This window comes from Phoenix dactylifera, chromosome 6 (genome assembly GCF_051530095.1).
Source record: "Phoenix dactylifera cultivar Ajwa chromosome 6, Ajwa_hap1_PhDact_Kaust_v1.1, whole genome shotgun sequence".
NCBI classification, from domain to species: Eukaryota; Viridiplantae; Streptophyta; class Magnoliopsida; order Arecales; family Arecaceae; genus Phoenix; species Phoenix dactylifera.
The window spans coordinates 9,507,686-9,532,874 of NC_143195.1; the positions used below are offsets into that span (position 1 = coordinate 9,507,686).

General features: G+C 39.2%; 1 long non-coding RNA gene across 1 annotated transcript; it reads left to right on the top strand.

Moving 5' to 3' along the window:
• The first annotated feature begins 18,243 nt into the window (after positions 1-18,243).
• Positions 18,244-24,919, top strand: LOC149753293 (uncharacterized). The gene is made up of 2 exons (XR_016395712.1): positions 18,244-20,831; positions 23,179-24,919. It is a non-coding gene; the product is annotated as an uncharacterized LOC149753293 (long non-coding RNA).
• The last annotated feature ends 270 nt before the right edge of the window (positions 24,920-25,189 follow it).

Below are 25,189 nucleotides of genomic sequence, written 5' to 3' on the forward strand. Positions count from 1 at the left end.
AGCCCATTTGTATATGCAAGGTTTCTCTTCGTTCTTAACGAAGCCATAAGTTTTGATAATCCTGTCAAAACGAATGTTCCAACTCCGAGATGCCTGCTTTAGTCCATATATGGACTTTTGCAGCCTACATACCTTAGACTCATCTGCAGAAATAAAACCTTCAGGCTGTATCATATACACCTGTTCCTCTAAATCTCCATTTAGAAAAGCGGTTTTAACATCCATCTGCCAGATCTCAAAGTCCAGATGGGCCGCAATCGCAAGCATGATCCGAATGGATTTCAGCATTGCCACAGGCAAAAACGTTTCGTCATAGTCAATACCATAACGCTGACGAAATCCCTGGGCAACCAGATGAGCTTTATAGGTTTCCACCTTTCCGTCTGCGCCTCTTTTCCGTTTGAAAATCCACTTACACCCTATGGGTTTAAATCCTTCGAGTGGGTCAACCAATGTCCATACATCATTGACCTTCATGGACTCCATTTCAGATTCCATGGCTCCAAGCCATTTATCAGAGTCAGACCTTTGCATAGCATCCATATAGGTGACGGGATCCTCATCATTCTCAACGAGACCAATGGGATGATCGTCCCGGACAAGAAAACCATAGTATCTATCCGGTTGATGCGGTACTCTACCGGATCGCCTAACGGGTGCAACCATAATGGGTTTTGAGTTTGATCCAATCAAATCAGACTCTAACGGTTCAGTTCTAGTTGTCTGATCCTCTACCTGTTGAACTTCATCAAGCTCAACCTTAGAGCTGTTCGTTTCTTCACCAAGGAATTTCTTCTCTAAGAAGACAGCTCTATTGCTGACGAACAACCTTTGTTCATCAACCTGGTAGAAATAATACCCTTTGGTTTATTTTGGGTAGCCGACAAAAAGACATTCTTCCGACCTAGCTTCCAGTTTATCTGCTTTCAAACGACGGACGTAGGCTGGAGACCCCGAAACTTTAAGGTGAGAGAGTACAGGCTTTTGACCAGTCCATATCTCATACGGAGTTTTAGTCACAGATTTATTGGGAACTCTATTAAGAATATAACAAGCGGTCTCAAGTGCATAACCCCAAAATGATAAGGGCAAAACTGTAAACCCCATCATGGACCGGACCATGTCCAACAGAGTCCGATTCCTCCTTTCAGACACACCATTATGCTGCGGTGTTCCGAGAGGGGTCCACTGAGAGAGAATCTCATTCTCCTCCAGATATGTCAAGAAATCACTGGAGAGGTATTCACCACCTCGATCAAATCGAAGTATCTTAATACACTGTCCAGTTTGTTTCTCTACTTCATTACGGTATAATTTGAACATTTCAAATGATTCATACTTGTGTTTCATAAGAAACACATACCCATACCGAGATAGGTCATCGGTAAATGTAATGAAATAGCTGTATCCACCTCTTGCACTAGTGCTCATAGGTCCACATACATCCGAATGTACAAGACCTAATACAGCACCGGCTCGTATACCTTTTCCAGTAAAAGGCGACTTGGTCATTTTTCCAAGAAGACAAGACTCACAGGTAGGTAATGATTCCCAATCATTAATATTTAAAATATCCAGTGAGGCCAACCTGTTGATCCTGTTCTTGTTAATATGACCTAGCCTACAATGCCAAAGGTAGATATCAGAGACATCATCAGATCTAGGGCGTTTACTTGTAGTGTACATTACACTAACAGGTTGTGACAATACATAAATGCCATTGTTTAATCGTCCATTGATTACTGTAACACCATTCATAATGATATCACAATAATCCTTCTTTATACAAATTTCATAACCGTTTAAGGCCAAATGACCAACGGAAATGACATTCATTAAGAAGCTAGGACAATAGTGACATTCACCAAGGGCAATTATGTGAGAATTTGAAACAATTTGAATATTACCTAATGCTAGAACTGGAACAGTTCTTCCATCTCCAACATTTAGGAATTTCTCATTATTACCGAAATTCTCAATGACTTGCAGTCCTTTCAACATATTACAGATATTAAAAGGACTCCCGGTATCCAATACCCAAGTCATAATATCACATATAGAGAAATTATAGGGTGTTATCATATAACCACCTTGACCAGCAACTCTTTGCTGATTTCTCTCATTAGCACTCGAGTTAGCCTGATTCTTAATCAAAGGTCTAGTCGGCTCATCACTATCCAATAGTGATAGGAGGAACTTATAAGAGGACATTTCTGCATAAAGGACAAAACCATGGCCTTATTAGTAAATGAATCAATTAGTCTAAAGACATGGATTTTAGTCTAAAGATCCTCCCACTATTTTATACGAATCAGGAGCCTCTACCTCTAATCCGAAGAATTACTTTTAATTCTTTAGTGGGCACTAGAATCCAATAGGCTATATCTGGGCCCGGCTTTGGTCGGTATCAACCCAAATACACCTAAAGGTAGGTTCATAACAAATTTTTCAACTAAACAACTTCTAGTGATCATTTTGCCCCAGAAAGCACTTCAGCAGGTGTATATCGACACTACTGAAAGTTCCGGTTAGGTCCAACCATTAACATGTAGCAATCAATGCAAACTATCTAATAGATGGTCAAGCCCGACTTTGGCCGGTATCCAACCGGACCACCCATTCCAATAGTTGCAACTGACTCATCATTATTGTATGACAATTCCAATGGCCGATACGTACCAGTGCGTGCACGCGCCTCCAATGTATATAGACGCATTGGACTCATTATCACACAACTAATGGGAGGCTATGACGTGGTCATCTCCATTAACCATATCATTTTATGGACCTAATAATTTAGAGGATTTTTATAATAAAAAGCTGACTCAATCCAAATCCTCCACTGACTTCATAAGTCAGGTATCATAGGAAATAGATTCAAGTCAGTGCACCTAAATCAGTCCAACTGATTTTCTTACAGGCATGGGTCAATTAGAGTCAATTAGAGATCTGATCAAAAGAGATTCACCAAGATGGCCAGGTAAGTGAGATCAGCGGAAGGGTATGCCATTAACTTGACTGGACCGAAATCCAGCAAGTAGCTCCCAATTAAAAACCTACTGATTACAGTTGCCTTTGACACCAACTGGTTTATCAATTTCAATTCGATCAATATCATAACTCAAGCTCAACCACGAAGCCTAAATCAACATCCATTTGGTCTAATCAAAGACATGGACTTGATCAACTACAACTATTGCAAAGATCAAGAGCAATCTTGACCCAATCTAAGAAACAACTTTAATTAGATTAGATCAACTACTCTACCAAGTTTGATTTCAACCATTGAGTCCAAATCAATTGGATTTGATTTAGCTAACCCATTACCCCATGAATTATGCAATGTCTTAGACATTCAAATCACATTTAAAGTCTAGGATCTATATCATTACTCAATTCATAATTAAGTATATTACATTATTCATGTCTTATATTTGTTTTGCATGCTCCATAACTTTAAATCCTTAAAACACTTTTAAGATTCAAGTTAATCATGCAAACAAACATGTTCATTCATCATATGAATAACATAATAAAATAATATAATTAGTTTACATCATATGTAAAAGATCACATCTTGCATAGATATTTGATATCACAAAGAACCTGGACGGGCTCTGATACCACTGATGGTGTGCGTGCAGAGGGCTAAGCATGAATTTTAGAAAATTTTTATGCGGAAAGAACGGGTTAAACATTTTAACCTAAAACATGCTTGATATTTTAGATATTTTAACTCTGGTACCTGTCGAAGACAGTCTTCAACTGCACATCGCATATGGCGCAGGCTCAGTCCCAATACATAGGGTGACACCCGCGCGTGCCTATCAAAGCAGTCATCATATAAGCCCCCAGGTGGAGAGCCACGCTTCGTCACACGATCACGCATGAGAGTTCTCGAGAATCGGATAGTCTCCACTAATCCTTTGCTTTGACACCAAATATCACAAAGCCCTCAGATCTCGAGGATTGTGTAATTCAAATAAATATGCATAAATCACAACTTCTTGTGATTTGAAGATTGAGATCATATCTCAACCATAAAAGAGATCAGATCTCTTACCTTTAGAAGGGGGTTCCTTCAAGGATGCCTCGCAGCCGCACAAGCGTCCGGCCTCGATGACTCATCCACGCGAAGCGCTGGAATGATCAGCTTCCCGGAGAGTGCTAGCTCGCAGGGAGGCAGAAGGTTGGCTGAAAGGGAGAAGGAAGAAGATGGACCTTCACAGCTCAAGAACTCCTTCTTAGGCTTTCACTTTCAGAACTACTCTCTCCTCTCACTCTCTTTCTCTGGTGCTCTTCATGTATTAAGAAGAAGGAAGAGGGGTGGCCTATTTATAGGCCAAGAAGAAGGTGAGGTGTCCCTATGAGGTGTCCTGCCAGGACACATGTCACACATGCAAGGAAGAGAGATGTCCTGCTCCGCCACGTGTCACGCATGCAAAGGGGTGAGGTGGCCTGGAGGGCGATGTCATGGACGACCTCATGAGGCAGATGAGGTCATGGATGACATCAGGAGGAGTGTGAGGTGTCCAGGCCTGCCACATGTCACACATGCAAGCAAAAGAGGTGTCCTGCTCCGCCACGTGTCACGCATGCAAAGGGGTGAGGTGGCCGGGATGTGGGTCCCACATACAGTATGTGGGTCCCATCTAAGCAGGACATGGGTCCCACATACAGTATGTGGGTCCCACCTAGGCAAGACGTGGGTCCCACATACAGTATGTGGGTCCCACATAGGGAAGGAAGTCCTAGTCATACTAGGATCATAATTGATTTTAATCCAATTTGACTCAAGCCAAATCTAATTTGGTTGGGGCAAATTAGACATTTTACCAAACCAATTTTGGTGTCAATTACGGTTTTACCAATTTCAAATCATATTTGAATTTGGTCAAGCCCAATCTCTACTACTCAATCAAATTGAGTCTAATCAGTGATCCAATCACCAATTAACTTCTCCAAGCAACAATTGCTTAGGGCAATCAGTCAATCACATTGACTGTTTTACCTCTAGACGATTCTCAATCGTCAATCAACGATTTGATCAATCCTGAAACTTCTAAGCGTGTGACCTCACAGGTTCGAACCTAAGCCGGTAGTACAAGAACACTTTCTACACTAATCGAAGTAACCATCTAGCAATGGGATCCGACGACCGGATAGGCCGAATAGATGCAAAGCAACATTCTAAAACCTATGGACTATGGTTACTGCATAATTCATCCTCTTGACCAGAAAATGCCCAGGGTGGGTTCAGAGTCTGTCTACCCTAAAACGATCCATTCGGAAATATGTTTCAATTCAATAAGTCAAGTGATAGTGATTTGACTTTTCCTGGCCAGGGTACTACTTAATTGAAAACACAAGGCATTCACCCTTATTTCTAAGGGAGGTCAATCCCATCTTGATCTGCAACTGACTACCACAAGTACTTGACTGGACCCAGAAATCTTTCGTCGTTGGATTAGAAATTTAGGTAGTCCGGCACTAAAGTACAGTGAGTTGCTTGCAAGCCACCGGTTGCAATCTCAGGTCTAAAGGATACATATACCCATATCTACTCGGAACAACTCTTGACAAGAGAGAGTCCGTCAATTGGTCACGTTCAGTGAACGTACACTACCATTCACCTGTATACCATACTAGTATCTCTATACTCTTTGGTTTGGAAGACAACGAACAAATATGATACACAATGACCTACGCCCGATAATACTATCGTCCTATTAATAGTATATTATATGGTCATGAACATTTAAGGACCTGTGTGACAAAATCATATTTCATTACACAAAGCAGTCCTAAGGACTTCATCACATCGGAGTTTGTGAAGATGTTCTGGTGATGAATAAATACCATGTTATTTATAATTGATTCAAATACATTTACAATCAACAATTGATTGGATTTAGGACATAATTTCCAACAAAAATTGTATCCTAACGACTCTTTAGGATATCCAATGAAACGAGCACCAATTATCCTAGACTCTAACTTGTCTGCCTGCTGTCGCTTGACTTGGGCTGGACATCTCCAAATCTTGAGATAACCAAGACTTAGTTTCTTACCATGCCATATCTCATACGGTGTGGTAGGAACGGACTTAGAGGGAACTCTATTCAATATATAGATAGCTGTAAGTAGGGCATCTCTCCACAAGAATAAGGATAAGTCAGTGAAGCTCATCATGGACCTGACCATATCCAATAGGGTCTGATTTCTTCTTTCTGACACTCCGTTGAATTGAGGTGTTCCAGGAGGTGTCCATTGTGAAACTATACCATTTTGTTTGAGATAATCGCGAAACTCTCCACTAAGGTATTCTCCTCCTCGATCTGATCGAAGAACCTTAATGAGTTTTTCTGTCTATTTTTCTACTTCAAATCTGAATTCTTTGAACCTTTCAACTGCTTCAGATTTATATCCCATAAGATAGACATAACCATACCATAAGAAATCATCGGTAAAAGTAATAAAGTAGAAAAATTGACCCCTAGCCTGCACATCGAATGGGCCACACACATCAGTGTGTACTAGGGCAAGTATTTCAGTGGACTTCTCCCCGTGTCCTACAAAGGGTAATTTGGTCATTTTTTCTTGAAGGCAGGATTCACAAATCGGATATGACTCAAAAGTCAATGAACTCAAAAGCCCATGTTTCTCCAATTTGTTAATTCTGTCTTCTCTTATATGACCAAGTCTGGGGTGCCATAAATACCTTTGATTTATCTCATCTCTAGATCTTTTTGATCCTATGGTACTCACTGTATGCTCAGATACGTTCATAGATACATCCATATGTAAGTGATAGAGACCGTCAATCATAAAACCACGTCCAAATAGTTTATTTTGCAAATAAATGAAAACGTAGTCTTTATTGAAATTGAATTCATAATGTTCCTGTGCTAGACAAGATACAAAAATCAGATTTCTGCTAGCACTAGGTACAAAATAACAATATCTAAGTATCAAACTAAATCCTGACGGTAAATGCAAAGAAAATGTGCCAACAGCAACAACAGCAACTCTTGCTCCATTGCCAACCCTTAGGGTTACCGCACCTTCCGTAAGCCTTCTACTTTCCTTTAGACCCTACATGGTAGTGCACAAGTGAACACTTGAACCAGAGTCTATAACCCAACTAGAAATAGAAGAAACCGTTAGATTAGTTTCAATAATGAGCATATTAGACATACCTTCAGAAGGCGTGTCACCCTTCTTGCTCTTTATGTTTTCCATGTAGATAGGACAGTTCCTCTTCCAATGGCCGTCTTCATTGCAATGAAAACAATTTCCTTTGGTTTCGGCCTTCTTCTTAGGAACTTCCTTCTTCGGCTTTTTCTCGGTCTTCTGCTTCTTCGCAGGCTTTTTCTTCTTCCCAGTAGACTTTCTCTTGGAAGTAAAGGCTAGCTCAGCAGCGAGAATTGTGCTCCTTGAACCTTTCAAGGCTCCCTCAGTTGTCACCAACATATTTAAGAATTCAAGTTTGGTGCATTCAATTTTATTCATATGGTAGTTTACAATAAACTGCCCATATGAAGATGGCAATGATTGTAGGATCAAATCCATTTGCAAATCCTTGTGCATGGTCATGCCAAGCTTCTCAAGCTCCTCAAGATCCTTGATCATGGTCAAACCATGTTCATGGACGGACTGCCCATCACGCATCTTGGCTCTGAAGAGCTGCTTGGACACTTCAAACCTTGCTGCACGACTCTGTTCACCATACAACTCTTGTAGGTGATCAAGTATGTCCTTAGCAGTCTTCATGCTCTCATGCTGGCATTGCAATTTGTTGGACATGGATGCCAAAATGTAGCACCTAACCTTATTGTCATCATCCAACCATTTTGCATGCGTCTCACGCTGCTCATTGGTTGCACGGGTTGGTAACACCGGAAGTTCATGGTCAAGAACATAAGCTATCTTTTTGCAACTCATGACAATCTTCAAGTTGCGGAGCCAATCTTTATAGTTTGGTTCGGTCAGCCTATTGTTATCTAGAATTTGAACTATCGGGTTGGAAGCCATTGACATCTGCAGAGAGTAAAGATTCTAATTAGAAATTTGTATTTGACATTAATTTGTTTTAGAGACTTTTAAAACAAAATTGGATCAAATCCTCCCACTATTTCTTGGATCTCTCACACTCCCCTGGTAAAGATACGGAAACCTGCAATTTAGGGTTTCGAGTGGGGTGTTGCGGTCCCACCAATCTACATGTCACCTCACCTAACAGTTATTTGAGACACATAGACGATGAGTGTACAACTCTTGTACAATGCTTCGTAAGCATATTGAGCTAACCTGGTCTCCAAGTCATAAGGACCTCACCTAACAGTTATTGGACCCGTTCCTTGGTTAAGTTAGACCCACTATATATCTCGCGAAAATAAAGCTGTGATTGGGTCCTCACCTAACAGTTATTGGAGCCCAACCCCACCTTTACCCCATAACATCTCATGTTAATAGAGAGATGTTAATAGAGAGGTCCAATCATCCGATGCAACTAGCCCACTGTATCCAGCCGAGACTAATCAACGTCGAAAAGATCTTAGCAACTCCACTCGGTGGAAGACCAATCGACTTAATATTGGGTAATCAGATCTTAGTGATTCCAACTTTGAGCTTTCCATAGAAGATAATCGATCAATTGGCCAGGTAAGCAGGTGGGAGGCTCTCCTTACTCAGAGAGTAATGTCCTAATTAAGTAACCACCTTTGAGCTTGCCTAGACACCAATTAGATCAATTAATCAAATATGGCTAGCTCAATATATCGTTCACTCTCGATTGATTTAGGAAGGTTTTAGGTCTCTTAAGATTTATATCTAATGTAACCATCTACCCCATACCATATGTCATTCGATTTACATCTTATGTAAATGTCACATTGGTTCAGATTTACATCCTATGTAATTATGAAACCCTTTCATATATTATGTGATTACATCTTATGTAAATGACATAATTGTTTCAATTTACATCTTATGTAAATGTCCTATTATTTAAGGGTTTTATTTACATCTCATACAAATAAATTTTTGTTTAACTAATACATACATCTCATGCATACATTATTTTAAACATAACCTTAAACAAGTATGAACATTATGATTACCATATGCATCTCATGTATATTTTCAAATCTAAAATTTTAAACCTATTATGCTATTCTCTGGATTTCAGATCATGCATTACTTGATTTAAAACATTGTAATCTAATTGCAATTCTAAAATAATTTGCAAGATCATAGTAAATAAAAATCTACATGTTGAAAATTTCAGCACGCAGAAAATCCAGCAAGCATAATTTCTTTAAAAATCAGATTAAAAATGTGGTAATCAATCCTTAAGTCCTAATAATGCTCCCTAGAACCTTGGCTCTGATACCACTGCTGAGTTACACCCCGTTCGATGCGACGTTCACAGCGGAATTCGAACGGGATGTCGTTCATCGCATGAACGCGCCTCGGATCGTGGAATTCAAAAATTTTTTTGAATCTAAATCCAGAAGATCTTTGAATTCATTAGGGAGGGGAGATTAGGATCTGAGGAAGGTTCATTCAGATTCATAAAACTAAAACTAAAATCAGAAAAAATTAATTTGAAGATCTCATCTTCAAAAATTCTGCAGGTGAAGAACACCGCAGCCTGATGATCTATCTAGGTTCCTGATTGAGCCATACAATTGTCCGGCCTCTACTGGTATCCACACGAGGATCTAATCATCTGAGATAGGGTCTTACCGGAGTGCTAGCTCCTTGCAAAGACCTCTCATGACTATCATATAGATTAGAAGATAAAAATCTGCAACATACCTCTTTAAAGAAGAACCCTTTCTTCTTCAACCTTGCTCACGATGGAAAAAGAGGAAGGAGGAACCTTGCACGTGGATCTTCCTTGCCTTGCTACCGTGGAAGAAGAGGAGGATGAAGACCCCTTGCTGCCATGGAGAAGGAGGAAGAAAGAAGAGGAGGCATGGAGAGGAAGAGGAGAGAATTGATTCATAACTTCTCCCTTGCTACCCTTTTATAGATTGGGTTTAGGGCTCCTCCTAATCTTATTAGGAGTATGGGACTATAACCCACCCTTGGATTAATGCCAAGTGTCCAATCCTTGGGCTCATAGATGCATGACATGTGTCTATTTAATCAATTGATTAATTTTTTAATCATATTAAGATTCCTAATCTCATTAGGAGAATTAATTGATTTGGGAGCATGCATCCTACGACGCCATGTGGACTTTAAAGTACGCATAGTGTGAACATGACTTAAGTCATATTCATCCTACAACGACATGTGGTCTTTAAAATTCGCACAAACCTTGGTTTAATCAAATTGACCCAATCATGAACCCAAATCAATTTGGGTCGAACCCAATTTGATTTGGCTCATTCAATCAGCCCAATTGCAATCAATTCTACTTAATTCTTCTTCCATTAAATCACTAACACTTAGTGGGTTAATTCAATCACCAATCATATTGATGATTGATTTCTATTATAATTCCAAATCACAATTATGATAGTCTAACTAATTAAATCCTCTATGTGTATGACCCCGTAGGTTCTATTCTGACTGGTAGTGAGAAATATTGAGATCTCCATCTTAATATCACTGAAACTCCTTTCAGTGGACTGAAATGATTTCAGTTCTACTCTTAGGGTTCACTGATCACCAAGTGAATGCCTTCGAGTCTCACAATCCACTAATGACATCTAGCAGTATGTGGTGGCAATCCAGCATAATGGTATATCTAAACCTCTTGGTGCAGTTAGCATATGATACAGTCCCTCTATCATAGATCCCGACGTGACGGAGGTTATGGATATCTCGTCAAATTCCATCGTCTGTCATATGTCAAATTTATACAACTTTCAGTTCGAGATATGGAAAACTCTTTTTCCAAAATACTTGGTCAGGAATTTATCGAACTCAGTCTCATAAATCACAAAGAATCACTCCTAATCTATCAAGATCGATAGATCTTATCTATATGCAACCCTATTTCAAAATGAACCTACTGCAGCCAATTTGCACTACAAGGACCCGAATGACTAGGGCCCAAGTTCACATGCTCGTCAAACTACAGCAACCTTACAGTGAATAGCTGAGGTATCGCAGGTCAAAGGATCAGTCATACAACTGCAGCATAAGTAGTCACTGACGAGTGGATAGACATCCATGTGACTACTATCTTTGGTCACGCTCAGTACTTTGTTCTCTAACAAGTACTTGCATAATCACTCCAGTGTCTCTACACCATGGACTCGAGACTCGTCCATCTGACTAAGTGATCTATGCACTAATCTCAGCGGATCGATCATCGTCCCTCGTGATGGATCCATCGATCAGGAGCATTTAGAAATTAATCCCTAATGACACATGCCTCAAATTCTCAACTTCTTGAAATTATGTGTCATCATCTATTAATTTTTTGGACGATTCATGGACACATACAAACATGTATGAAAAATAAATTGCCCAATCTTATTTATTAATAAGTGTCAAATTACAAATTTATGCCCCATATTACAAATTTGCGTCAGCCACGTTGGCTTCTAGGGCATACTTCTAACAAAACTCACATTCCAAAGGCCCCATTTCCTGAAGCTCTTAATTCACCCTCTTCCTTTGACAAAAAGGAAACTTCACTAGAGGAGATGATGAAGGTTTTCAAACAAGTTAAAATCAACCTTCCGCTTCTTGATGCTATTAGACAAGTTTCCTCCTATACCAAATTTCTCAAAGATCTTTGTACCCAAAAGTGAAAATCTAGGACACATATGCCTAGAAAGTTCCTCCTAACTGAGTAAGTGAGTTCTATTCTCCAACACAACACCCCTCCGAAATTCAAAGATTCTGGTGCTCCCACCATCTCCTGTGTTTTAGAAAATAATTTCATTGATCGAGCACTCTTAGATCTAGGGGCAAGTGTCAACCTTTTACCTTATTCGGTTTATGAGAAACTTGGGCTAGGTGAGTTAAAACCAACCTCGGTATCCCTTCAATTGGCTGATCGATCTGTAAAAACATCACGTGGGATAATTGAAGATGTTCTTGTCAAGGTAGACAAATTCTATTTTTCAGTAGATTTCATCGTCCTTGATATGGAACATGAACCTAATCCTAAGAAACAAATCCCTGTGATCCTTGGGCGCCCCTTTTTAGGAACAGCCAATGCGTGCATCAATTGTAGAATGGGGGTAATGAACATATCATTTGGAAACATGAAGGTAAAATTAAATGTGTTCAATGCGGCCGACCAACCCGTAAGGAAAGTTGAGTGTTTTATAATAGACAAAATAGATGACCTCATAGAAGGAGATGCAAAAACTAGCTCACTGTGTCTGGCTGAAGACAATAAACTTGGCGCTTGTTGGGAGGCAACCCAATTCTCTTAAATTTCTTTAACATTGAGGACAATATTAGATTTACGTTTGGGGATATTTTTAAGTATTTTTAAGCATTTTTGCTTTTGTTTTCATCTCTTGCATTCGTTTTCACTTCACAATGTCAGGTTTAGGTTTGGGGGTCTTCATCTTGATTTTCATCAAAAAAAATAAAAAATAAAAATAAAAATAAAAAATATATATATAAAAGGGGGTTTTAAAACCTAATTTCTATACATTACTGCGAGAATGATAAACACACAAGGTATATTAAATCTAAAAAGTCCAATGACTAGTTGGAAGTAATACAAATTTAAGTTCTTTTTATTAGGTCTCTCTTAGTGAGTTGTAAGCTAATTAATACTTTGGAATTTCACTACATACTAGCCGACCCTTCTAAGATCTAGGCTCGACATTATGTTGAGAGTATGGTAGCAACCTTGGACCCTGATGAATCATACTTATCTAGTTAATAAAAAAAATCATCAATAAAAATGGATTTAGTCAGGAACATCGAAAAGGGCTGCTACTTATTGTCAAAGGTCAAGTGGGCTTGTGATGAGGACTCCGAGCATAAGTTCGTAGGGGAGTCTTGATGCCCGACATCTTATGCCAACTGGTGTGAGAGTTGTCGACTGATTGCTCGTTACACGGAGAAATCACCACAAGAGTAAAAATTCACAATTTATACGTCTTTTATTCAAAAAAAAAACTTTGTATTAACCTTGAAAAAGACATTAGTGTGAAAGCCGTCGTTGTAAAAATTCGAGTAAACTGGAATATTACAGATAAAGCCCGTGAGGTACTAAAGTGAACATCCACAACTCTCGAAATCCTGCAGATAAGATGATTTTGAATCAGTGAGTAGGTCCCTTCGACCAATCCTTGGAAACTACTAGTCTTAGCAATATTTTGGAGATCCGAACCCTTAGCTTGTGTACGGTCTAGATTTCACCAAGCACTCCAGTATAAATAAGTCTTACAACTACCTAAACGAAAACTTAATGACTTCAACTTAGATTGCATACTAACCTAGAATTTGGGCTGACTTAGTAAATAAAACCGTGTGTGCTTCGAAACCCTTATCATTTATGTATCTTAAATTAGATTTTAATAATAATAATAATAATAATATGATCTTAATATATATATATATATGTATATATATATGTATATATATATGTATATATATATATGTATATATATATGTATATATATATGTATATATATATGTATATATATATGTATATATATATGTATATATATATGTATATATATATGTATATATATATATATCTTTGGGTAGAGACAACAGTTTGTGGGTATCTAAGCCGGAAACCCTTACGAGACAAAACTCGTCCACTAGGGCCACCTAGGGGTTTAAAGCTTTGTTGTATATGGTAAATGCAATCGCGATGCCTGCGAAAGTGAGTTAGAATTTTTTTTTCTAGTTTTATTTTGCTCGAGGACTAGCAAAACATAAGTTTGGGGGTGTGATAAGTGCTGAATAATTTAAAATTTAGTTATCTTTCCATAGCACTTATCAATGTTCTTAAACTGATAAATACATATTTTACCATGAAATTGAATAATCATTAAAATAAATTTAAAATATGGTAAGAAGTAAATAATTCTTTTCTTAAATCAGACTCTGAACTTGTCTCTCTCTTGGTTGCAATCTTTCATGAAAATTACAGGAAAACATATAAGGAGGAGATTGTGTTAACCCGGTTTGGTAACCTGATAGACTTGTAATTAAGCTAAGGTTATAATTAAATGGATTTTGGTCCTGATTAGATTGAAAGTTATAATTAATTATTTTTGTATGGGGAAAATATTTGATTAACCCTTTTTATTAAGTCATGGTCTTGTTTTTAGTCTTGTTTATTTTATCTGGTCGAGTTCGGTCTGAAGCAGTTTAGCAAGATTAAATTTAAATAACATTGGGCTCGAGAACAAGTTCAAGCAAATCAACGATCATGACCCACCTCAAATCCAAAGCCAATTCCCAACCAATTCCTTACCTGCCTTCGTATAAAATTTATAATTTTAAAAACTAAAAAAAATAATTAAATATCCACAGTAATTTTGGAAAAAATTACTGAAATCACTGTTCATATGAACAGTGTTCCGAGATGACATTGTTCATATGAACAGTGTTCCGAGATGACACTGTTCATATGAACAGTGTTACGAAAAAAAACTCATTCCACTGTTCATCTTCTTCCTCCCGCAGTGCATCACGGCCGAGATTCGCGTCCTCCCGTCGATTCTCCTATTCCAGCCACGAGACCCACGCAATCCTCCATGCGGTGCAGCCAGCGACCAGATCCTCCGCCTCTTCATCCGCCTGCATCCCCGCCTCCGCACAGCTGCCGTGTCGAGCGTCCGAGACAGGCTCCACATTCTCCCAGCATATCACGCGATGAACCAGGCTGCCTTCCGTGCATCCAGCCATCTCCCAGATCTCCTCTCATCCCGCGGTGCAGCCAGCAACCAGATCCTCCGCCTCTTCATCTGCCTGCATCCCTGGCTCCTCCCAGCTCCATTCTGTCGATCCCGCGGCCCTTCATCCTCTTCATCCGCGATCTGCCTTCCAGCATCACGCCCCGGAATCAGTAGCCCGTGATCTCTTCTTTCTTCCCGAACGAGCATCCCGGACGACTATATAAGGAGGAGGGTGGCCATCAACTGCGAGGGGGAGGGAGAGGGAGAGCTCGGTTCAAAAAGAAAGAAAGGAAGAACAGAGCATGCTCTGTTTTGTGCCAAAAAGGGGAATAACAAAATGAAAAAAATAGAGGGAGGCTGGGAGTGGATCAATTAGTGAAAGAAAAAGAAGGAAGGACTTGAGGCGGATGGCGTGGAGCATCTCAGCAAGCCGATCAAAGTCGCCGAGCATCATGAGCAGCTAAACCTCGGTTTAGGGGTTTGACGAAGCCATAGAGGAGTATCCGTTTCGTTTTTATTGACTTGAGTTTGTATTGTAAGATTGTTGCATGATGAAGAATTTATCAATTGATCTTATGATTTATTCAGTTTATGTGAATCGTTTATCTTGCATAAAATATTTTACATAGATTGATCTATTTCATCGAATCCAACACCTGTGGTTGGGAGGAGATATTCATGTGACATTGATTTCATGTTTAATGATTTAATGATCAGATGCATCATGCTAGGTTAGACAGGTCATGCTTATCGTTAGAGTAGATGGTTTGTGCTAGACTTAGATGATTCATGCTGGGAATTAGTTATAATTTTTTTATGACTGCTTTGACTTGTAGTTGGAAGCAATTAAGTCTTACATACAACTCAATCATTAAAAGAATCACAGATATAAATCTATCGGTGGAATCTAGCCCTAAACACCTCTCTCCATAGATAATTTATACTACTACATCCATATTAATTCTTAGTTTTTACCATGTACTCTAGCTTATGCCCTTTAAAGTAATTATTTAATTAGGAAAAATAACTTGTCTCCAATCCTTGTGGACCGACATCCGTAATCACTATCCTACAGGATACGTACTATTGCGTGGTTTATTTTTGAAATTGAAAAAAAATGATCAAAGTGGTAGCCCTTACTAGGAAGGTAGAAGAAATTGAACTTGGGAAGGTTGAGCCTGTTAAGACTATAGAGCTCAGAAACGAGTGTTGTGGGATCTGCAACATGTCTGCTCATACCACTACAGATTTCTCCACCATACCGGTATTTAAGGAAGTCTTGCACGATCAAGCAAATGCTATGAACTCCTACCATAAGTCTTATAATGATCCATTCTCGAATCCTATAACCTTGGTTGGAAGAATCATCCGAATTTTAGGTGGAGAAATGATCATTCTCAGCAGTCATACCATCTAGCTCCTCCACCTGCATATCCTACTTTTGCATCACCACCCTCTCAGAAGTTGAATATCAAGGATACCTTGCAATCTATACAATCTTTTCTACAAGGTCAAGCCAATATCAATGCTCAAAATTATTGGAAACTGTATCCTAAATGTTAATCGTCAGAATGTTGATGATTGAATTTTGTAAAATAAATTGACAAATTAATAAAATGTTATTTGGCATTATTCATCATTTCATTATATATCTTCAAATGAACTCTTATATGATGAAGTCCTTAGGACTTAATTTATGATAAAGGAGGATTTATCTTCAGATCCTTAAACCTGTTCGCGACCAAATGATATGCTGTTAATAGGACGACAGCATTATCGAGATTAGGTTGTTGTGTGACATATACGTTGGTTGTCCTCTTAACCAAGGAGTGCGGAGACACTGATATTTCACACAGGTGAAGTGTAGGAGTACATTTTACTGAACGTGACCAATTCTGGAATGCTCTACTGTCAAGAGTTGTTCCGAGTGGATATAGGTATAAGTATCCCTCAGACCTGAGATCATCACAGCGATTAGCAAGCAACTCACTGTACTTTGGTACCGGGCTAGCAGAATTTCTAATTCTGGGACGGAAGTGAAAGTGAATCCTAGGTTCTTCGGTATTAAGCATGCTGAATTTTTTTTTTTTGAAAACCATGGCTGAACCTGATCGGGTTGCCTACGTACCCCTTCACAAGGGGGATCAAGCCACACATAGTTCTTTTTAAGTTTCGAAAATGCAGTGGAAAAATGAATCAAACAATTTAATTCATGCATGCTTACAAGATCAAATCTAGAAATCAGTACCTTAGGAATACATAGGATTATGCCGGAATCGTTTAAACAATTATGCTAAAACTTTTATGCATGATTAACTATTAGATCTGAAAGGTAAACACTCTATTCCAATTAATCTCTGAATATCCATTGAATGGATTTTGGAGATAACTTCGTGAGGAGCCCTAAAGAAGGGTAAAACCTCGGAAAATCGAACCTAGACCCTGACTCCAAAATAAAAGATTAATATAGAATTAATACCTTTTATGATGGAAGAATCTTGTGGATCTGATCCTTGACTTCGTAGCCACGCACACGAATGGCCTCTATGAAAGTACACGCGAAGCCCTAGGTAGATCATTTTCTGCGGGAGTGCTAGCTCGCGTAGGAACACTGCAGTGGCTGAAGCTTTCTCCTTCTAAATACTCAACCTTTGATTGTTCTTCAAGATGATGAAGGATGGACGTGAGGATGAAGGAGAAGAAGGGATGGAGGCCCTCAGAGAATTTTTTCAGAATTTTTTAAAGCCTTTAAATATTGTATAATTTGAACCCAAGGCATGGGGGTCTTTTATAGCCAAAAAGCCCCCCCACGCCTCACGCCTAATTTAGCCAATTAATTTGGCTGATAAAATCTCTAAAAAATTCTGGTGGTTTTGTAGATAAGAGGAGATAAACATATCCAAATTTAGTATATTTTGGATCCCTAAAAGATAGGAATTCATGCATCCAAATTTCAGTCGCAGACCACCCTATTTCATGCGCCATGCAATTCCTACAAATTAGGAAATTTATCTAAATATTTTTAGAAAGATTTGAGGTGCCATATTTTTAGAAAATATAGCCCCACGCCTCCTCTCCTCTCACACCAATTTTTAGCTAAAAATAAAGAGGATAGGTGTGGAAAATATTGGGGATAAATCAAGGTGTCATTCTTCTCCAAGAAGATAAGAATGGGTTCCTAAAATTTAGGGATTCTTCTCCTTATCCAATTCTGATTATTTGGACTCATAATCCTCATCAAATAAGGTCTTCTAATTTATTTGGATCAATCCCAATCCAATTGGATCAATGATAAGTGCTAAATAATGCATAAATTAATATCTTATTCATAGCACTTATCATTATTTTAATTCACATAGTTTGCAAATTTAACTAAAAAAATGTGTTACCTTCACCATTGCATTTTTATAAATTATCAAAGGTAATTCAAGTTTGATTTGATTATTTATTGATTGAGCTTTATGTATGCAAGTCAAGTCAAATCCAATTGAGTGATGGCTAAACCCACACTGCACTTCATCAAATTCTTTTCACGTTCACCCATCAAGTTTTTTTTCTCAGCATTCGGCCTTCCCATGTCCACGTCATCTTCCTCGTGTGCACCAAGCTTTCCAACTTAGCAAAATAAATGCCTTTTCCATTTTCTCCCCGTGTCCAAGTCTAAACCCCTCTTAATCCCAGCCTACCCACGGATGAGGTCACACATCACCGAATCCAAATTTTTCCCAGCATTTCTTACCTTCCGCGATGCACGTCACACGTTCTTCATCAAAATCCAAACTCCTTATCCCACGGATAAGCCCAAGCCACCTTCATCTCATTCGCGATTAGCTCCCAGCTCCTTCCACATCCTCCAACGTCCCAGCTCCCCTGTTCCAGCCGAAGGAAGTCAAACATTCAAGTCCAAGCTTCCTCTTCTTCCGGTTTGATCTCATGGAGCAGCCCAACGTCCTCTGGATCACATCTCTCCATTCCGTGGATCACGCCTCTGCTTCCTTCCCATCCGCATACATTGCTTCACATCACAGCCGTATCTCTCTTCCCTCTTTTGAACCAACCAATCGTCACCCAAAGATCTCCTCCGGCTTAATCTCCCACATCCACGAGCCAAGCCAACTTCTTCAAACGCCTTTCCAGATAATTTCCCAGCACCCCACGGTCAGCCGTGAGCCTCATCCACATCATCCCCTGTTTCTCCGTGTTCATTCCGAACCAACCCATCCTCTTCCGTCGGATTGACCCCAGCAAACTTCTTGAGCAACGATTCCATCATCCACGGATTCTCTCATCTCCCCTTCATTCCGTTCAGCATCCCAAAACAGAGATCATCTTCCCTCCTGTCCGCGATTTATGGAAGACTTCCAACTTCTTCCAAATCTCGGATTACTTCCCCTGTTTCGGAACCAATCCCAGCCTTCTTCCGGATTAATCCTAGCCGACTGCATGAATCCGAACCAGCTTGCATCCTTATCCCATCGTCCACGGATTCTCCAACTTCCCAGCAATTTTTCGTAACACTTTCATCCCGTTGTGATTCATTCTCATCCAGGATTATCCCATGCATCCGAGGATCAGCAACATCGGCTTCTTCCATGTGCTCTTCCCAACTTCCAGAAGCAAGCCAGCAAGCAGAGCTTCTCCAAGGATCCGGATCAGATCTACAACACTTTCGGATCACTTCACGTCCAGAGATCGAGCAAATCCAACGGCTTCCTGTTCCAACGATTGGTTCAGTTCCATCTCTGCATCCTTATCCTCTACTCAGAACAGTAGGGAAGAGGAGGAGGTATGCAGTCTATAAAAGCGCCACGCATGAAACAGAGAAAGCATTCCTCCTCTTCCCCACCAGGGGAGGGGGCTGCTCCCTTTATCCCTTCTTCCTCACCGAAGGGAGTCGGCGGAGCATCCTGGGAGAACAGGGGAGAAGCCAAGTTCCCACGAAAAAAATAAAAAAAAAGAGAAAAGAGAGGGAGAGAATACTTTGTGATATTTTGGGAATAGAGAGAGTGGGATGGAAGGAAAAGATTTTTATATGAAGATGGAAGCCTGCTGCTGTGCTGCTGCTGCCGTCTACCACTCCATGGAAGGCTGATCTTCTCTCTAGAGCTGGATGCAGCCCTAACAAAGGGACACGGGTTTTATATTTTTAATTTTATATTCTTGGAGTTGTATGAACTTATTATTTTTAATGAATATATTCTTTTATTTCATGTTTAATTTCTGTGATTTTAAATATGAAGTTTATACAACTGTTCTTCATGGTCATTGAAGTAAAAATAAGATAGTCAATGCTTAAGGAAGATGCGATGTGCTGCCACCTTAGATTAGGGTAGACATTTCATGCTAACTAAAGATGGATTATGCCTAAATTACTTTTGTGAGATTTTATTCAAATGCTTATTAGGCTTGTAGCCAATTTGCATGTTAATCCAAGAATGAATTAAAATACAAATAATCCTTGTTCCGGTGTTAGTGGTGAATTCCTTGCCCTAGATTTCCTTAAACTGATATCCCTTTAATTGCATTTTCTTTTATTAAATTGCTTAGTTTAATAGTCTTCACAAATTCATCCTTTTAAATATTTTTATTTTTAAGAAAACAACTATACCCCAATCCCTGTGGATCGATACCCGTAATTACTATCCTACTAGATACGTGTTATTGCGTGGTCTTTAAAGTTGACTATCAATTTTTGGCGTCGTTGCCGGGGATTGCTAGCATAGTTGTTTTTCTTCAAAAAAAAAATTTCAAAAAAAAAATTCAAAAAAATAATAAAATATATATCTAAAATAAAATAAAAATATTTTCTATTTTTGTTACTTTTCTTATCTCCTTTCTCTCTTACTAATTTTTGATTTTTCTCTTGATATTGTTTGATCAGGAATCGAAGAGAAAATCTGGGACGATCAAAAAGGGCACTGCTGAAAAAGGAATGCTGTAGAGGTTTGCCTAAAAATTAAAAAAAAATTGGAGAAATTTCCTTTGGTAACCTCTAAACCTTTCTTATTTAAATTGATTCCCAGTTTGCTTGAAATTTTGTCGTGATTGTTTGATTTTAATTTCAGCAAAAGTGTGAATGCATGCTTGATACACATACACCAATTAATCCGCACATAGTAAGGGCGATCACCCTAACAAGATAAGAACTGGATTTCATCACCAGATTCTTGCCCAAATTAGGTGAATCAATTTTCACATAGCTATCACGTTAATTAAAATCAATTAGACGTTGGCCCCTAGGGACATTCGAGCTCAATAGGACGAAAATCACCGAAAGTTGCACCAATTTCGCTCTGTGGCTCAGTTGATGTCTAGGCAAGCTTTGTCCCTATAAGGAAGACAGTTCATCTGTTCGAGGCAAGTGGTTTTTAAGTGGGACCTTTGCGAACGCATCGTGACCCCTCCACTTACCTGGGAGCTTACCTGGTCAACTCAGTTCATTAGACCAGATTGAAGGCTTAGGTGCCCTCTTCAAACCAGTTAGGAGCTGTCTAGTGATTTTAAGGTAAATAGAAGGATTTGATGTGTTTTTCTTTTAATGCATGCTTGGCCCATTTAGACTTTGATATAGACAAAGCCATAGAAGCATTCAACTCCTTGCCGGACAATCAGTTTTCCGCAAATTTTCTTCCTTGGAGAACTCGGCATGAACCCGGTATGATTTGATAAGGATGACTGCGTCTGGCTGAAGACGTTAAACTTAGCGCTTGTTGGGAGGCAACCCAATTTTCGTAGTTCGTTTTTGCATTTTTCTTATTGCATTTTTCAATGTTTAACATGAGTCCTCATATTACTGATGCAACTAAGGTACAATGCTTCTATCCTCCATATGCATCATATTTTCATAAAACAAAAAATAATAATAATAATAATAATAATAATAATAAAAATATTAAAAAAAAACATTGAGGACAATGTCTGATCTAGGTTGGGGGGGGTATAAGATTCGAATTTTTGAAGAAATATTTCGAAATTTTTGATTTTGTGAATAAGTATTTCATCTCAAAAAAATAAAATAAAAATAAAAATAAAAAAAAACCTAATTTCTATGCTTTAGTGCTAAAATGATAAACACACAAGTATATAAAATCTAAAAAGCCCAATAACTAGTCAGGAGTAAGTCAATTTGAGTTCTTTTTATTAAAAATTCTTTTAGCGAGTTGTAAGATAATTTTTACTTTAGAATTTCACAACACACATGGCCTGCACTTCTAAGGATTAGGTTCAACATTATGTTGCTAAGTCTAGTAGCAACCTTGAGTCCTGATGAATCATTCCTATCTAATTCACTATTATCCCGTATTTATTATTAAAAAAAAAAGTAAATTTAGTCAGGTACATCGAAAAGGGCTACCTATCGTCAAAGGTCAGCGGGCTTGTAATGAGGAACCCGAGCATAGGTCCGTAGGGAAGTCTTGATGCCCAACATCTTACGCCATCTGGTGTGGGAGTGTTGACTGAATGCTCGCTACACGGAGGAATCATTACAAGAGTAAAAATGCGTAATTTATAAATCTAAAAAAAAAAGAAAAGAAGAAAAAGAAAAAAATTATAATATTGATCTTGAAAAAGACGATAGTGTGAAAGCCATCGTTGTAAAAATTCGAGTAAACTGGAACATTACAGATAAAGCCCATGAGGTATTAAAGTAAACATCCACAACTCTCGAAATCCTGCAAGATAGGATGATTTTGAATCAGTGATTAGGTCTTATCTGACCAATTCTTAGAAACTACTAGCTTTAGCAGTATTTCGGAGGATCTAAAGCCTTAGCTTGTGTATGGTCCAGATATCACCAAGCACCCAAGTATAAAGAAGTCTTACAACTCTCTAACGGAAGCTTAATAATTTCAACTTAAGTTGCATACTGACCTAGGATTTCGGCTGACTTAGTAATTAAAACTTTGTGTGCTTTTGAAATTCTTGACATTAAGGCATTTGAAGTTAGATTTTATAAAACAATAAAATAAATTCTTTCGACAGCAGTTTGTGGGTATTTGAGCCGGAAACCCTCACGAGACAAAACTCGTCCACTAGGGCCACCTAATGGTTTAAAGCCTTATTGCATACGGTAAATGCAATCGCGATTCCTGCGAAAGTGAGTTAGTTTTATTTTGCTCGAGGACTAGCAAAATGTAGGTTTGGGGGTGTGATAAGTGCTAAATAATGCATAAATTAATATCTTATTCATAGCACTTATCATTATTTTAATTCACATAGTTTGCAAATTTAACTAAAAAAATGTGTTACCTTCACCATTGCATTTTTATAAATTATCAAAGGTAATTCAAGTTTGATTTGATTATTTATTGATTGAGCTTTATGTATGCAGGTCAAGTCAAATCCAATTGAGTGATGGCTAAACTCACACTGCACTTCATCAAATTCTTTTCACGTTCACCCATCAAGTTTTTTTTCTCAGCATTCGGCCTTCCCATGTCCACGTCATCTTCCCCGTGTGCACCAAGCTTTCCAACTTAGCAAAATAAAGGCCTTTTCCATTTTCTCCCCGTGTCCAAGTCTAAACCCCTCTTAATCCCAGCCTACCCACGGATGAGGTCACACATCACCGAATCCAAATTTTTCCCAGCATTTCTTACCTTCTGCGATGCACGTCACACGTTCTTCATCAAAATCCAAACTCCTTATCCCACGGATAAGCCCAAGCCACCTTCATCTCATTCGCAATTAGCTCCCAGCTCCTTCCACATCCTCCAACGTCCCAGCTCCCCTGTTCCCAGCCGAAGGAACTCAAACATTCAAGTCCAAGCTTCCTCTTCTTCCGATTTGATCTCATGGAGCAGCCTAACATCCTTTGGATCACATCTCTCCATTCCGTGGATCACGCCTCTGCTTCCTTCCCATCCGCATACATTGCTTCACATCACAGCCGTATCTCTCTTCCCTCTTTTGAACTAAGCCAATCGTCACCCAAAGATCTCTTCCGGCTTAATCTCCCACATCCACGAGCCAAGCCAACTTCTTCAAACGCCTTTCCAGATAATTTCCCAGCACCCCATGGTCAGCCGTGAGCCTCATCCACATCATCCCCTGTTTCTCCGTGTTCATTCCGAACCAACCCATCCTCTTCCGTCGGATTGACCCCAGCAAACTTCTTGAGCAACGATTCCATCATCCACGGATTCTCTCATCTCCCCTTCATTCCGTTCAGCATCCCAAAACAGAGATCATCTTCCCTCCTGTCCGCGATTTATGGAAGACTTCCACCTTCTTCCAAATCTCGGATTACTTCCCCTGTTTCGGAACCAATCCCAGCCTTCTTCCGGATTAATCCTAGCCGACTGCTTGAATCCGAACCAGCTTGCATCCTTATCCCATTGTCCACGGATTCTCCAACTTCCCAGCAATTTTTCGTAACACTTTCATCCCGTTGTGATTCATTCTCATCCAGGATTATCCCATGCATCCGAGGATCAGCAACATCGGCTTCTTCCATGTGCTCTTCCCAACTTCCAGAAGCAAGCCAGCAAGCAGAGCTTCTCCAAGGATCCGGATCAGATCTACAACACTTTCGGATCACTTCACGTCCAGAGATCGAGCAAATCCAACGGCTTCCTGTTCCAACGATTGGTTCAGTTCCATCTCTGCATCCTTATCCTCCACTCAGAACAGTAGGGAAGAGGAGGAGGTATGCAGTCTATAAAAGCGCCACGCATGAAACAGAGAAAGCATTCCTCCTCTTCCCCACCAGGGGAGGGGGCTGCTCCCTTTATCCCTTCTTCCTCACCGAAGGGAGTCGGCGGAGCATCCTGGGAGAACAGGGGAGAAGCCAAGTTCCCACGAAAAAAATAAAAAAAAAGAGAAAAGAGAGGGAGAGAATACTTTGTGATATTTTGGGAATAGAGAGAGTGGGATGGAAGGAAAAGATTTTTATATGAAGATGGAAGCCTGCTGCTGTGCTGCTGCTGCCATCTACCACTCCATGGAAGGCTGATCTTCTCTCTAGAGCTGGATGCAGCCCTAACAAAGGGACACGGGTTTTATATTTTTAATTTTATATTCTTGGAGTTGTATGAACTTATTATTTTTAATGAATATCTTCTTTTATTTCATGTTTAATTTCTGTGATTTTAAATATGAAGTTTATACAACTGTTCTTCATGGTCATTGAAGTAAAAATAAGATAGTCCATGCTTAAGGAAGATGCGATGTGTTGCCACCTTAAATTAGGGTAGACATTTCATGCTAACTAAAGATGGATTATGCCTAAATTACTTTTGTGAGATTTTATTCAAATGCTTATTAGGCTTGTAGCCAATTTGCATGTTAATCCAAGAATGAATTAAAATACAAATAATCCTTGTTCCGATGTTAGTGGTGAA